This window comes from Silene latifolia, unplaced genomic scaffold (genome assembly GCF_048544455.1).
Source record: "Silene latifolia isolate original U9 population unplaced genomic scaffold, ASM4854445v1 scaffold_20.1, whole genome shotgun sequence".
Taxonomy (NCBI): domain Eukaryota; kingdom Viridiplantae; phylum Streptophyta; class Magnoliopsida; order Caryophyllales; family Caryophyllaceae; genus Silene; species Silene latifolia.
In genome coordinates this window covers 3,040,458-3,054,192 of record NW_027413163.1, presented here as the reverse complement: position 1 = coordinate 3,054,192, position 13,735 = coordinate 3,040,458, and the positions used below count along the sequence as shown (strand labels likewise).

The following is a 13,735-nucleotide window of genomic DNA, read 5'->3' as shown; positions in this document are numbered from 1 at the left end:
GGGTGGCTGGACAGGCGGCCAACTGGCTTGGACGAGCGTCCTGGGAGGCTTCTGGACGAGCGTCCCTATGGCAAAGACATTCATATCCTTTTAGTATTGGACGGGCATCTTTATGGTTGGACGGGCGGATCTCGTCCCAGCCTTCCTTTTCTTCTTTTCTTCCTCTCTTCTTCCAATAATCCTCCGGGATTTAGTCGGGGATGCATGGATTTCTTCATCATTGCCCATCTACTATAATATGTACAAAGGCCTTCTAGTCTTGTCTTCTCTTTGATGCTTGGTCATTAGATTCGATCAATTTAGCTCTATTTTGCCATGAAAATACAAGGTTTGCACTCCTGTCCTACCAAGGAAACAAAACCTCAAAGAATATGCAAAACAAAGGACTAAGATAGTAAATGACCCAAATATGCACTAAAAAGCATAGGAACGAGGCTAATTTGGGGACTAAATATGCTCAAACAATGGTCACATCAAATATCCCCAAACCGAACCTTTGCTCGTCCCGAGTAAAGAGGTGACAAAGCTAGGACCCTTATTTAAACTATCCTACTAATATAGCCGACATGAGACAATTAGCGGGTCTCACTCCGCCCCTTGAACTCACAACAAGACAACCATGAGGTAGGATGCCTTCTTGCAAGGCAAGGTGGGTCTTGCCAAAATGGCGACACATCCAATCATTAAAGCACACAAAATCAAGTAATGGATGCATCTATAAAAGAATAGCCACTTTCCTCATCTAAGTGGCGGAAATTATCTAAAGGGGAAGCAATTCAAGGGTACACACTCCTTCATAGATGCAATTTCTTCAAACTACTAAGCCTAGAAGGATACCAATAAATCACCTCCAAGTTGTGTCAAGCTAGGGTACCTTTGTCCTCAATCGTTAAATGCTTTTGTCAAGATTAGACTCCCTATGGTGTTAGAAACACTGGAGGATCGCGGAATTCTCCCTCTTGCCTAGACAAGAAATAGGGTCGTCCCCTCTCTACCATGCACAAAAGTGGATACGATGGATAAAGGGATCGATAGTATTTTGAGTTTCATTTGGGAGTTTGCTTTTGTTGTTTGTTTTTCCCCCCAATTTCTTGTGGCATATAACATTTGAGAACACTTTCTTTTTGCCATTTCTTTTGATGTTTGGCATTTCAATACTTGACAACTTTTCAACTTTTTGTATTTTCTTTTGAACATTTTCAAAGTCACCCCAATTAGTAACGAGGGTGCCTTATATTTGAAGCATAGGAGTTTTCATTTTTGTTACTCCTCTTTTCTTTTGATGCATTTTGCAAAATTCTCTTTTCTTTTATTTTCATTTCTTGAACTCAAATTTTTGAACAATTTCTTTTTGTGCCCATTCCCTTTGATGACAAAATGTATGGTAGAACATGGATGAATGATGGTTGCATGGTTTCAAGGATCACCTTGGAATAAACGGTAGCCAATGAGTTATCACACCACAAGGTACTCTTGACTTGGCCTTAATCCATGGGTCAAAGGATACTAGCATGACACATCCTAGGGTGTTTTACAAGTATTCTAACAAGCAAAGTCTTAAGAAGAAAAAGCATCTACTAGGGCCTATATACACTTGTCAAGCTTCCCAAGTAGACGGTTTCACAAAATTTTTCTAACATGCAAACTACATGTCATGATGCAACTAACATTTATACATCCTAATGCATGTGCTTCTACCAACTAATATGCCAAATAATCTAAATGCAATCCTAAATTCACATTGTTTTTACCACATCAATCAAAATAAAGCCACATAGTCATTAACATAAAGAGGAAAAAGGAGATTGGAAAGATCATACCATGCGGTATTCAATACCCTCATGTCTCGGATGTGGCGTAGTCGATTAATGTGAACAAGGATGAACAAACATAATATATATAACAATATATACAAGACTACACTAAAAAGGAAATGAACATGTTTTTGATTTTTTTTTCAATTTTTCAATTGTTTTGGATTTTTCGAAATTCTTGATTTTTTTGGATTTTGAATAAAAGTCAAGTTAGAATTTCCCATCCCCACACTAGTACGGGCATTGTCCTCAATGGCCAATACGATAAGAAATTATGCAAGCATGATGCATGATTTCTAAACTAAACGCAAACTATACTAAGCTACACTACATGATGCATGTGTTTTTGTTATGGCGGAGAGCATAATTTAAATTAGCTCCCGATGCATATGCATGGACTTCCCCAAACCAAAATAGACATTAATTCTAACGTCTTGAATTTTGGCGTAGTTTATGCACATGGAATGCAATGCATGAAACTACAAATTGTCATTTTAGATTTTACAAGTGGGAACAATGAAAAGAACACCTTAATGAAGCCAAGGTGTTAGTCCTCCATGTTGCTAGGACTCCTCAAACAAATGATCAAAATAAAATAAAGAAAACAAAAGTAGACAAACCATAAGGGGGGTGAAAGAGTGTAGGAGCCTCCAAGGTTTGCTAATCCTCCATTATATCATCATTATCATCATCTTCCTCCATAGATGTGGAATCATCTCCACTCCCACTTTCACTTCCTTGCTCTTCCTCACTTTCTTCTTCCTCTTCTTGAGCTTCTTCTTCTTGAACACTTTCTTGAACCTCTTGTTCTTCACCTTCTTCATCAACACCCTCATCATCAACATTCTCCTCTCCACCCAATCTTCCACCACTAGAAGTGCTAGGAAAGAAAACTTCCCTATCCGCCCAACTAGGCAAAGGACATGATGGATCAAGAAGTCCTTGCCTAGCTAGATGTAGGAGGGGCGGATATTGGGCCTTGTAAGCATCCATTCTATCATTGTAAGCTTGCTTGTACATTTCCCTCATGAGTAGAGTCATGTAATCATTTCCTACCTCGACATCCTTGGGTTTGAACTCGTGATACTCAAATGGGTAGAGTGGTGTGATAATGGAGGAGGAGGGCTCGTCAATCTCGCCTCTTTGTTGTTCAATAATGTACTCCGTCTCCTCGGAGAGTGGAAGAAGGTAGTTCGGTCGGTGAACACTCAATCGGCAAATCTTTGAAGGCAAGATGAAGGATCTAGCTTCATTGGTTAACCACCCATATTTGGTGTCAAGAGAATCATGCTTGACCCACTTAAACTTGTGAATCATGGTGTCCATATCAATGAGATGGCCTCCTTTAACCGCCACATAAGTGTTGTCTTTTTTGAATTTTGGGTTAAAGTGCTTGGCCAAATGGGTAACTAGTCCTCCATTCACAATGAAAGCGGTTCCCTCTTTACCACAATCGACATTAAGCCATCGCTCAACCAAAAGTCTTAGAGCATTATATGGCTTAGTATATTCCCTTCCTATGTTCAAGGCCGACTCAAGAAGAACACAATCGAGCTTGGTAAGATGATTAGTGCCATTTCTTGCTATCAAAGTATTCCCAATGACCTTATGCCACACTCTAATGCCCGGATGGTGGAGTAATAGAGAATGGCAATCATGAAAGCGCGCAAATTTCTTTCTGGAAATTGCCTCCCAAAGAGGAGCGGGGTCATACTTGTCGGGGATCTTTGTATATTTCGGGGTATCGCTAAGGCCTAAAATCTTACTCAACTCGCCATAAGTGATGCATCTACCAACATTTGAAAGACGAAACTCGATGTGGGTTCTAGTCTCCACCCTTGTGACTTTCAAGGAACTCAAAAATTCCAAGGTGAGGGAGGGGTATGTCAATTCTTTCATGGTAAATAATTTACCCAATCCCATAGCCTCAAAGAAGGTTTTGGTTTTTTCAAGAACACCCAACTTTGTCAAAGCATCTTCACAAATAAATTTTGTAGGCATAATGGTTTTCTTAGCAAAGCGAACAAATTTATCCCTATGAGAGTCGGAAGTGAAAATTACCTCCAGATAATTGGATAATTGCTCAATGACCGGAGTTGTTGATGTTGTAGCTTCCATAGGGGGACCTTGTTGAACCTCCAATCTTGCCTCATGGACTACCAATGCCTTTGACAATTGTTTTGCTTGAAGAGCTTGTTGCCTTTTTGAAAGTGTCTTCTTTGGGGGTGCCTTGTTACCTCCTTTAGTTCTTGCCATTCTTGATTACACCAAAGCAAAATTGAAATCTCCAATTTTTAGTTATGCCCAAATTGATTTAAGATGAAAGAATGTTGCTTTGTATCTTAAAATTCGACTCAAAAGTTGAAGATTTTGGTGTTTGAATCAATTGTTGTGGTAAAAGGAGTGATTAATTTTTGTTGTGAGGAAGTTTGGATTTGATTTTGTTGAATTTGGTTGAGGAAATTTGGTTTTGTTGATGTAGAGTATGAGGGTTTTTGGGGTTTTTGGGTTTTGGATAGTGTTTGAATGTAGAAGAAATGAAAATGAATGAGGGAAGAGGGTTTAATAGACCCGTTATATTTGAAATAGCAGCAGGGGACGAGCGAACCAAGGATCTGGACGCTTAGATTGTTCGTGTTTTGCCTCAGGAAATGACGCCACATGACGAGCGTCTTTCAGCAAAGACGAGCGGATTTTTCAATTTGGGACGAGCGACTTCCTGGACGGACGCTCGGATTCTGTTAAAGGGAGAAAATTTAAAAATCAACAGCAGAAAGACAATATTTTTGAACTCTGCAGCTCTGCCAGACGAGCGGATTGCATCTTAGACGCTCGGATTCCTTGACGACGAGCGGATTCCCTTTTGGCCGCTCGGATTCTTCCTCGTCCACACGGATTCAGGTCTATCCGTGGGTACTGCATAACCCGTAAACATTTTCATTCTTCAATCCTCGTGTTCTTCATTGTGGGGGCACTACAAAGGCATGAATAGCCTAGGCAATTGCTATCCCCACACTAAGTCAAAGCACTACACATTAATGAAATCATAAGTCCCTCCCTCACTTCTCTCAAAATGATGAATATCTTGATCAAGGCACAAAAATATAAATTGACAAAGAATGCAATGTAAAAATTAAAATGCAAGTTAGGGAGTTAGAATATTTACAAATAGTGGTTTAGGGAGGACTCCACCAAACTCTCATCCAATGTGAGATGTCGAGGGGGCATGTTCAAGGTGTTGTTGATGTTGCTCAACATCTTGAAGAAGTTGTCGAAAGCTTGTTCATTGTCATGATAAAGATCCTCAATGGATCCTTGCACTTGTTGTTGTCCATGATGGTCTTGGTTCATAGCATTACCAATGTAGGGATTGAATATCCCTTCGAACTCATCATCCCAAAGACCTCAAACTTCGTCTACTTGATCATTAAAAATTTCTTGAGTTGATATAGATAACTCTCCTTCTTTCTTGTTTTGGCCAATGAGGCCATCCTCTTCACTTGTCATGGGTGAGCTTTTCAAGCTCTCACTGTTGCTATTTCCTTGCTCTTTTGATGGAGCATCATCAACTTCCTTTTTCCATTGGAATTCCGACTTCTTCCTATCATCCTTCCGGCTATAGTGATCAACCATAAAGCATGATTCATGCAATCGGGGAGTTCTCATGGTCTTGTCAAGATTGAAAGTTATGGTCTCGTCTCCCACTTCTAGAGTAAGCTCTCCGTGCTTCACATTTATCACCGCACCCGCGGTGTGCAAGAAAGGTCTACCTAGGATGATCGGAATATTGGAGTCTTCTTCCATGTCAACAATGACAAAGTCCACCGGGATGAAGAATTTGCTGATTCTCACGGGAACATCTTCCCATATCCCTAACGATGTCTTCGTCGATCTATCGGCCATTTGGAGTGTGATGTTGGTACATTTAAGCTCTCCCATCCCTAGCCTTTTACTAACCGAATACGGCATAACACTCACGCTTGCTCCTAGATCACACAAAGCCTTGTTTATCGTGGTGTCGCCAATGGTACACGGTATTGAGAAGCTTCCCGGGTCTTTAAGTTTTGGAGGTGAACTCCCTTGAAGGATTGCACTACTCACCTTAGCGAAGGCGATAGTTTCAAGCTTCCGGATCGACTTCTTTTTCGTAAGGATGTCCTTCATGTACTTTGCATAGGCCGGCACGTGATTGATTAATTCCGTAAAAGGAATCGAGACTTCCAAATTCTTCACAGTTTCCATGAATTTTCCAAGTTGGTCATCAAATTTAGGCTTAGCTTGACGACTTGGGAATGGAAGTTTAATCATAATGGGCTCCTTCTCCTTGGCCTTTTCTTGACTTTTTCTTGAAACTTCTTCTTTTCTTGGTTCATCTTCCTTAGAGTTTTGCACAACTTCTTCTTTGTCACTAGCCTCCACAACTTCATCCTCAACTTGCTTCTTTGGTCCTTCATATCTCGTACCACTCCTCAAGTGAATGGCACTAACCGTTTCATATCTTGGGGGGTTACTTTGAGGTGGTAATTGCCCCTTTTGTCTTTGAGACTTTGAAGATGCTAGTTGGGTCAATTGAGTTTCGAACATTTTTGTGTGGGCTAGGATGTTGTTGATGGTGATGTCGTTTGCTTGGCTATCTTTTTTCATTTGAGAGAAAAATTCTTGTTGATTCTTTTGCATTTGGAGGACCGCTTTTTGAACATCAAAACCTTGGTCACTTTGTTGATTGTATGGAGTTTGATTTTGGTAACCTTGGTTTTGGTTGAAAAAGGGTCTTTGATTTTGGTTTCTCATGGGAGGTGGAGTGTATGTTTGTTGAGGGTTTTGAACATTTTGGCTTTTGTATGAGAGATTTGGGTTGAATTTGGTGTTTTCATTGTAATAATTGGAATAAGGGGTACCACTCTTGTATGCTTGAAAAGCATTCACTTGTTCATTTGTTCCCCTACATTCACTTTGGTCATGTCCCAAAGTTCCACAATTCTCACATATCCCACTTGGGATTGATGAAGATGCTACCATGGCATTAACATGATGCTTTGGTGATTTTGAGGCTTCTTCAAGTTTAGCCATAGCCTTTTCAAACTTCAAGTTGATGGTATCAATATGAGCACTAAGTTGAGCTCCCAATTGAGTAATAGAGTCCACTTCATGCTTTCCTCCTCTAGTAGCCTTGTGAGGTCTACTATTTTGTGAATTATGGACCGCCATTTCCTCAATCTTGTTCCAAGTTTGATTATCGCCAACTTCGGTGAACATACCATTTGATCCCATGTTGAGAATGTTTCTTGAGTCTTCATAAAGACCATTCCAAAATTGTTGTACCAAGAACCACTCGCTAAGTCCATGATGAGGACATGAGCGACAAATTCCTTTGAACTGCTCCCAAGCTTCATACAAAGATTCTTCATCCCTTTGCTTAAAACCCGTAATTTGAGCTCTTAGCATGTTAGTCTTTTCCGGAGCGTAGAATTTTTTGTAGAAAGCTAGAGACAACTTCTTCCAAGAGTCAATTCCAAGAGTAGCCTTATCAAAGCTCTTCAACCATTGTTTTGCGGTGCCAATTAGAGAAAAAAGAAATAAGATCCATCGAATTTGGTCTTGAGTCACACCGGTTTGTGAAATCGCATCACAATAGTCACAAAAAGTCTCCATATGATAATGAGGGTCTTCACTAGGCATTCCCCCAAATTGGCTTCTTTCGACTAATTGGATAAATGCGGATTTTGCAATAAAATTTCCGGTTAAGTGTTGTGGTGTGGGAGTACCATTGGGTAGTTTCTCCTCGGTTGGTACGGAATGTGATGAAAATTTAGGCATTGTGGGTTGATTTTGTGATTGATTTGGTGGTTGATTTTGTGATGGGTTCTCCTCACCTTCTTTTGCAAAAGGGATGATGAACTCAATAGTATTTGGTTGAATATCTACAACCTCACCAATTCCTCTCAAAGTGTTTCTAGCAAGCCTTCTATTGGTTGTCAAAGTCCTTTCAATCACGTGATCAATGGGTAACAAGTTACCTTGTGATCTTCTAGACATGCAAAATATCAAACAACTTGAAAACAATTAGAACAATCCTTGAGGAGTTTTACTTCCCCAAGGCAAAGAAAGACATAACTAATAACAATCTAAGAAAATCAAATCAAGTTAACACCGTCCCCGACAATGGCGCCATTTTTTGTCGGACTCACTTGGAGCTTAATTTTCGGTTACTTGTCGTTAGGAGCACCTAGACCAAAACAATATTTATAACTTCACAAACAACTCTACTATTAGTAAAGAGGCAAGTAAAGGTCGGATCCCAAGGGACGGGTATTGATGTAGGATTTTCGATTGCAAGTAGCGGTGTCTAGGGGTGTCACGATTTGGGTTGAGATAAGAAGATCACTAAACTAAATAGCAATAAAAGTAAACAATCAAGATGATTAAAATGAGATGTAAACAATTGATTAAAGGCACTAGGGTGTCATGGGGTCATAGGGGATTCATGGGAATTGATCATACAAACATATTCTCAAATTATAAGCAAGCAATTATTGTTGTGATAGATCGAGTTGGTTTATATCTTACAATCCTATGAAGGTTTGGGTCCCGGAGCCGAATCGATTAGATTGTACAACACCTACAAGTCGACTTAATACTCCCTACTCAACTATATGCATGGTCTAATGAGACTCGAGTTGGTTTATGTCTTACAAGTCTCATTGAAAAGGTAAGTGATGGATAAAAAATGTAAGGATTCATAGGCTCGCATTTCATCAAACATAACATGTGCATAACTTAAGATCACAACAAGAACGCAAATAAATTATGAAAACATATTAAATTAGGCATGAATCATCCCCCATGTTGGTTTCCCCTAATTACCCATTAACCCTACTTAAGGAAACTACTCACTCATTATCAAGTTTAACATGTTAACAAGGTTGTCAATCATATTAACAAAGCAAAACATGATGAATAAATGAAGATGATTAACAACAATTAAAAAGGGATTAAGAGAATTATACCTAATAATGATTCCAAAATAAAGCAAAGAATAATAGAAGTACTTGATGAATGATTGGAAGGTTGTCAATCTCCCAACAGTAACCCAAATAATCTTCAATTACCCAAAATAAAAGATGAACAAAAGAGAAATTAAGGAAATGAGATTTGTATTAATATTTGATTAGAAGTTGATTACAAGATTAAGAAGAGATTAGAATGATATAAACTACACTAAAGATTGATAAGAAGAACATGATTACTCTAATTAGACTAGTGGGGTATTTATAGTGGGGATTAGGTACACAAAATAGGGTTTACTAAGGGCTTAAATGACGATTAAGTCCGTGAGGAATCGCTCCTCTCAGAAAAAGATGCGGGTCTCCTTTTTGTCGGTCTTTCAAAAATATTGGCATCTCTCATGAAGCAAGAAGAGGACGTGTGTGTCTGTAACACAATCCGGGCGTCCAAGGGTCGGGACGAGCGGATTCTGGGGTGGCTGGTCGGGCGGTCAGCTGGCTTGGACGAGCGTCCTGGGAGGCTTCTGGACGAGCGTCCCTATGGCAAAGACGCTCGGATTCTTTCAGTCTTGGACGGGCGTCTTTATGGTTGGACGAGCGGATCTCGTCCCAGCCTTCCTTTTCTTCTTTTCTTCCTCTCTTCTTCCAATAATCCTCCGGGATTTAGTCGGGGATGCAAGGATTTCTTCATCATTGCCCATATACTATAATATGTACAAAGGCCTTCTAGTCTTGTCTTCTCTTTGATGCTTGGTCATTAGATTCGATCAATTTAGCTCTATTTTGCCATGAAAATGCAAGGTTTGCACTTCTCTCCTACCAAGGAAACAAAACCTCAAAGAATATGCAAAACAAAGGACTAAAGATAGTAAATGACCCAAATATGCACTAAAAAGCATAGGAACGAGGCTAATTTGGGGACTAAATATGCTCAAATAATGGTCACATCACTTTCAGATCCGTAACTTGCCTACTTACAATCTTTGCCCATGCGATAAAATCGACAATGGTAGGAGAAATGATGGAATAACTCCCCTCATCTTCTAGAGCATGAATCTCATCCTCGACTGGAGAAATGAGGTGTGAACAATCCAATGTGGATTCTTCATCTATGCATCAGAACTCACTACTACAAATCCCTTACATTGATTACGCTTTCGCATTGACGCTTGTATAAACCGTCGACCTCATTATTAACTCTCGAATTTGATATTTGGGAAAACCGCCATATACTAAGTGAAAGAAGCGCAAATTTCAAATTTCACCTAAAAAGCCCACTAATACCCATCCATCCATCCATTATCATCACACTCACTACGTTATTTTGTCATTCTTCAAAGAAAAAAAACCCTAACCTTTCAAATTCTCGTTCGATCATCATCAGATCAAGGGCAATTAAAAAAAATCTGCTAATCTGCCAATCAATTCTAATTCTTCAACTCACAAAGATACAATCTGCCTATTACCTATCATAGGTACGGTTCTACTCTTCACTCTTTTTCATCTACTCGGAAGTTATTGTAAATTTTAATTGATTTAATCGAATTGTGGGTGTGGTTGATAATTTCGATCATCAGCAACATGATTAAGTATTGCTTGATAATTTCAATAATTCGTAAGTTATTACTCATAAGTCACAAAGTTATGTTTTTTTTTTTTATTTTGGGCTAATATGATTTCTTTTAATTGTTTATGCAAACGGTTGTTGAAATTCTTTGATAGCAAAGTGTAGATTAATTAATCCATGATTTGTGTGCTGTGTATAGTTTTTTTTATTGTTTTTGTTTTGATAGCAAATATTGTTAGAACAGATCGTCTATAGTTATAATTGTGAATTGTTTATTTGTTATTAAAGGAAAAATTTGGAACAACATTAAGTTAATTCAGGTCCTGCATGTGACCCCTGTTCGACTCAAACGATACTCGACTCTAGTCAAGCTTCGCAGGCCATAACGGTGAAACATAAACAGTTTAACACCCTTTGGATACATTTTGAGTTATTGATGATATTGAAGTGTCCAATGTCATTAGACCTATCACCTATGAAGGAAATATTCTAGACAACGTATTCTTCTAGACGGTTACGAGTTAGTTTTTGCGATCATGGATGTTGATAAATATTAATCTTTGATATCAGAGAGAAAATAAATGTTGTGATGTTGATGAATATTAATATTTGCTTAGTCATGGATCATTCTGTTCAGATTTTCAGATACTATTGTTTTAACAATGACGGTTGTAGTCGGTTTATTGCATTTCTGAATGTTACATTTTAATTATGAAGAACTGGGGAAGTAGATTGTATAGCAGCAATTCTTACATTTTCATCTACATGTTGAACCCTTTTGGAACATCGACGACTGGTCGGGACTCGGGAGGGTAATGATTATCGAACTAATCTGTTGGTTTATGTTATTGTAAGATGGAATGAGATGCCTTGAACTTGAGACAATCATAAAGTAAATGTCAATCGTTCAACTTTTTGTGTTCAAGGTAAAAATGGGCCGTGTCTACGTATGTATATCTTGTAGATCTCCCACATTTAAATACACATCTCAACCTTAATGTGGATGTAGATTTCCTACGTCCAAGAGTGGGAGATACGTATTCGAACCCAGGTTTAGCAGCCTTCCCTCCAAAATAAAACCACAACACAAGTTAGCGGCCAACTGACTACCCGCGACCAATTAACAACTTTTTTCAGGTACAATACTACTCCTTCCCTTCGTCTCAAATCATTTGTTTACCTTCAACTAAAATACCCGCCACAAAGAAAAAAAAAAGGTAAACAAATGACCGACTGAGGGAGTAAAATTTAAGGTTCCATGCTTTGTTCTTTTGTATACTCAATTGGGTATAAATTAATATAGGTCTTCTTATTTGTCTTTCTTAATCAATGTAGTTGACCCTGCTTGTGTATTTAACGAGATTTGCTTGGCTTTGATGCTCTAAATTGAAATTATTAGTAGTACCGGGACACTGGCGGAACAATGTTTACTATTGGAACAAGATAAGCTAGGGGAAAATAATCGGTAATTTGAACTTAAAATCTCAATTGAACTTGTCAGTAGTAATGTTGATGATTTGTTGGGGTACTGTAATGAAGAAATCTCAATTGAACTTGTCAGTAGAATGGACTTCTTGTTTTGTGTAGGATTCGAGTTTTTATCGAACTAGGGTACAAGCTGATCTTTGTTTTTGCCACTGAATTTATGATAGGCAAATGGTTTGGCTAGAATCAAGATAGGGGAACCGATACTATTGCAAGTATGAAGGTTGTGTATAGTTTATGGTTAGTTTATACTCTCTCTTTCTTAGTCAATTGTTTACCTTTACCACTTTTGTGAGAAATTTTGAACAAAGGTAAATTAATGACTAGCATAAACAAAGTAGTTCAATTCCCTTAGTAACTACAAGTATTGTTTCATTGGCTCTCTTTAGGCGGTTGGTACTTGTAATATTAGCGATGACTAGTATACATGTTCATTAATATTCCAGTTTTTGTGTCCTATTGTAACATTTAATTTGTTCCCATTTTTTGTTGGTCTTTGATGTAGGTCGAAGATATGATATGGATCAAATTTGAACAAAGGTAAACTACTGACTAACATAAACAGAGTAGTTCATTTCCGTTAGTAACTATAAGTATTGTTTCATTGGCTCTCTTTAAGGAGTTGGTACTTGCAATATTAGCTATTCTATCCGTTTGCTGAACTCACCCAACCTCTAGGAATCGATGTTGAATCACTAGGCCATCTAATGGTGGCAAGGCTAACAACTGAAGTAGCATGTTTTCCACTGTCAGATGGCTTAACTAGTCCGCTGGATGGTGTCCAATACCCGATTACATGCTTCCCACAATTCCTAATGTTTTATGAACTGAAAAGTCAAGCCTTGAATCTCCCCATCGAAAAGAGAAATTACAACTCAAACCTTTAAATCTCAAGTGTAACAGTTTTTTCAGCAACTTAGGGGGCCAACCTGTGAGACTACCATTGTAGCAATATCAGTAGATAAGTTAGCTTCCATGTCAGCTTTCCGATAGGTGAAATTAATATTACCAACTCATTCGACAGCTCTAACTAGAGCAGTAGTAGCATCATAAGCCCAAAATCCATAAACATTTGGTGTTGCTTCCATCGGAGTTAGGTTCTTTTTCTGCTGGAATTTTGATTTCCATGTGAAGGTAAAATTTTGGAGCTAATCAAATATATTCATGTAAATTATTGCTTTATGTTATTCCTGCCTTCAGTGTGTACTAATCAAATATATTCATATAAAATATATTTTGTATGCCCGTTGTAGGTTTCAGATTCGTCAGATGGTCAAGATGCGCCTTCATATGTTGATTGAAGCCCCTTTAACATTGCGCCTACATCATTGAAGCCCCTACGACGTTCAAACTACTAGGTGTCCTTGTCTAGCTAGTTTCATAGCATTATTTACGACTTTTTGACAACTTTATGTTGGATTTTACTTTCATCCGGATCCTTATTGCTATTTTTGATTTTGTCGTACTATAAAGTACTAGTTTATATTAGGTAAATTGTCGATGCTAGTATTTGTGACGGAGACGATATATGTATCAGACTTGTGATTATTTATAAAAGTACGTGGGTACTACTTCATTATATATATAAATTGCATTATGTTGGTTTATGATTTAGTAATAGCTAGTAGTAGTGTAGTACTACTACATTATATGTCTATTTATTCTTTACGATTTTATCAGGAAATCAAATTCTTAAAAATCTAAAAGCCGAAATTATACTCTGACAATAAGAAGCGTCAATATATTAATAGTTGACGCCTAATTCCGTCTCATCGACTGACACATAAAACCATCAATAGTCGCAGAAGACGCTTAAAAGCGTCACATTTATTGACAATTAAAAGCGTCAATAGCCACCAAAGACG

The 13,735-nt window shown here is 38.3% G+C and overlaps 1 long non-coding RNA gene and 1 other non-coding gene across 6 annotated transcripts; both read left to right on the top strand.

Annotated features, from left to right (window-relative positions):
* Positions 1-7,152: 7,152 nt before the first annotated feature.
* LOC141638581 (small nucleolar RNA R71) lies at positions 7,153-7,259 on the top strand. The gene has a single exon (XR_012542128.1). It is a non-coding gene; the product is annotated as a small nucleolar RNA R71 (small nucleolar RNA).
* A 2,757-nt stretch (positions 7,260-10,016) lies between these two features.
* Positions 10,017-13,446, top strand: LOC141638251 (uncharacterized). 5 transcript variants are annotated; one of them, XR_012542061.1, is made up of 6 exons: positions 10,017-10,293; positions 11,395-11,522; positions 11,785-11,850; positions 12,038-12,110; positions 12,376-12,410; positions 13,124-13,446. It is a non-coding gene; the product is annotated as an uncharacterized LOC141638251 (long non-coding RNA). The 5 variants fall into 5 exon arrangements; XR_012542064.1 differs by lacking the exon at positions 11,395-11,522 and having other exon boundaries at positions 10,024-10,293; positions 11,788-11,850; XR_012542060.1 differs by lacking the exon at positions 11,395-11,522 and having other exon boundaries at positions 10,025-10,293.
* The last annotated feature ends 289 nt before the right edge of the window (positions 13,447-13,735 follow it).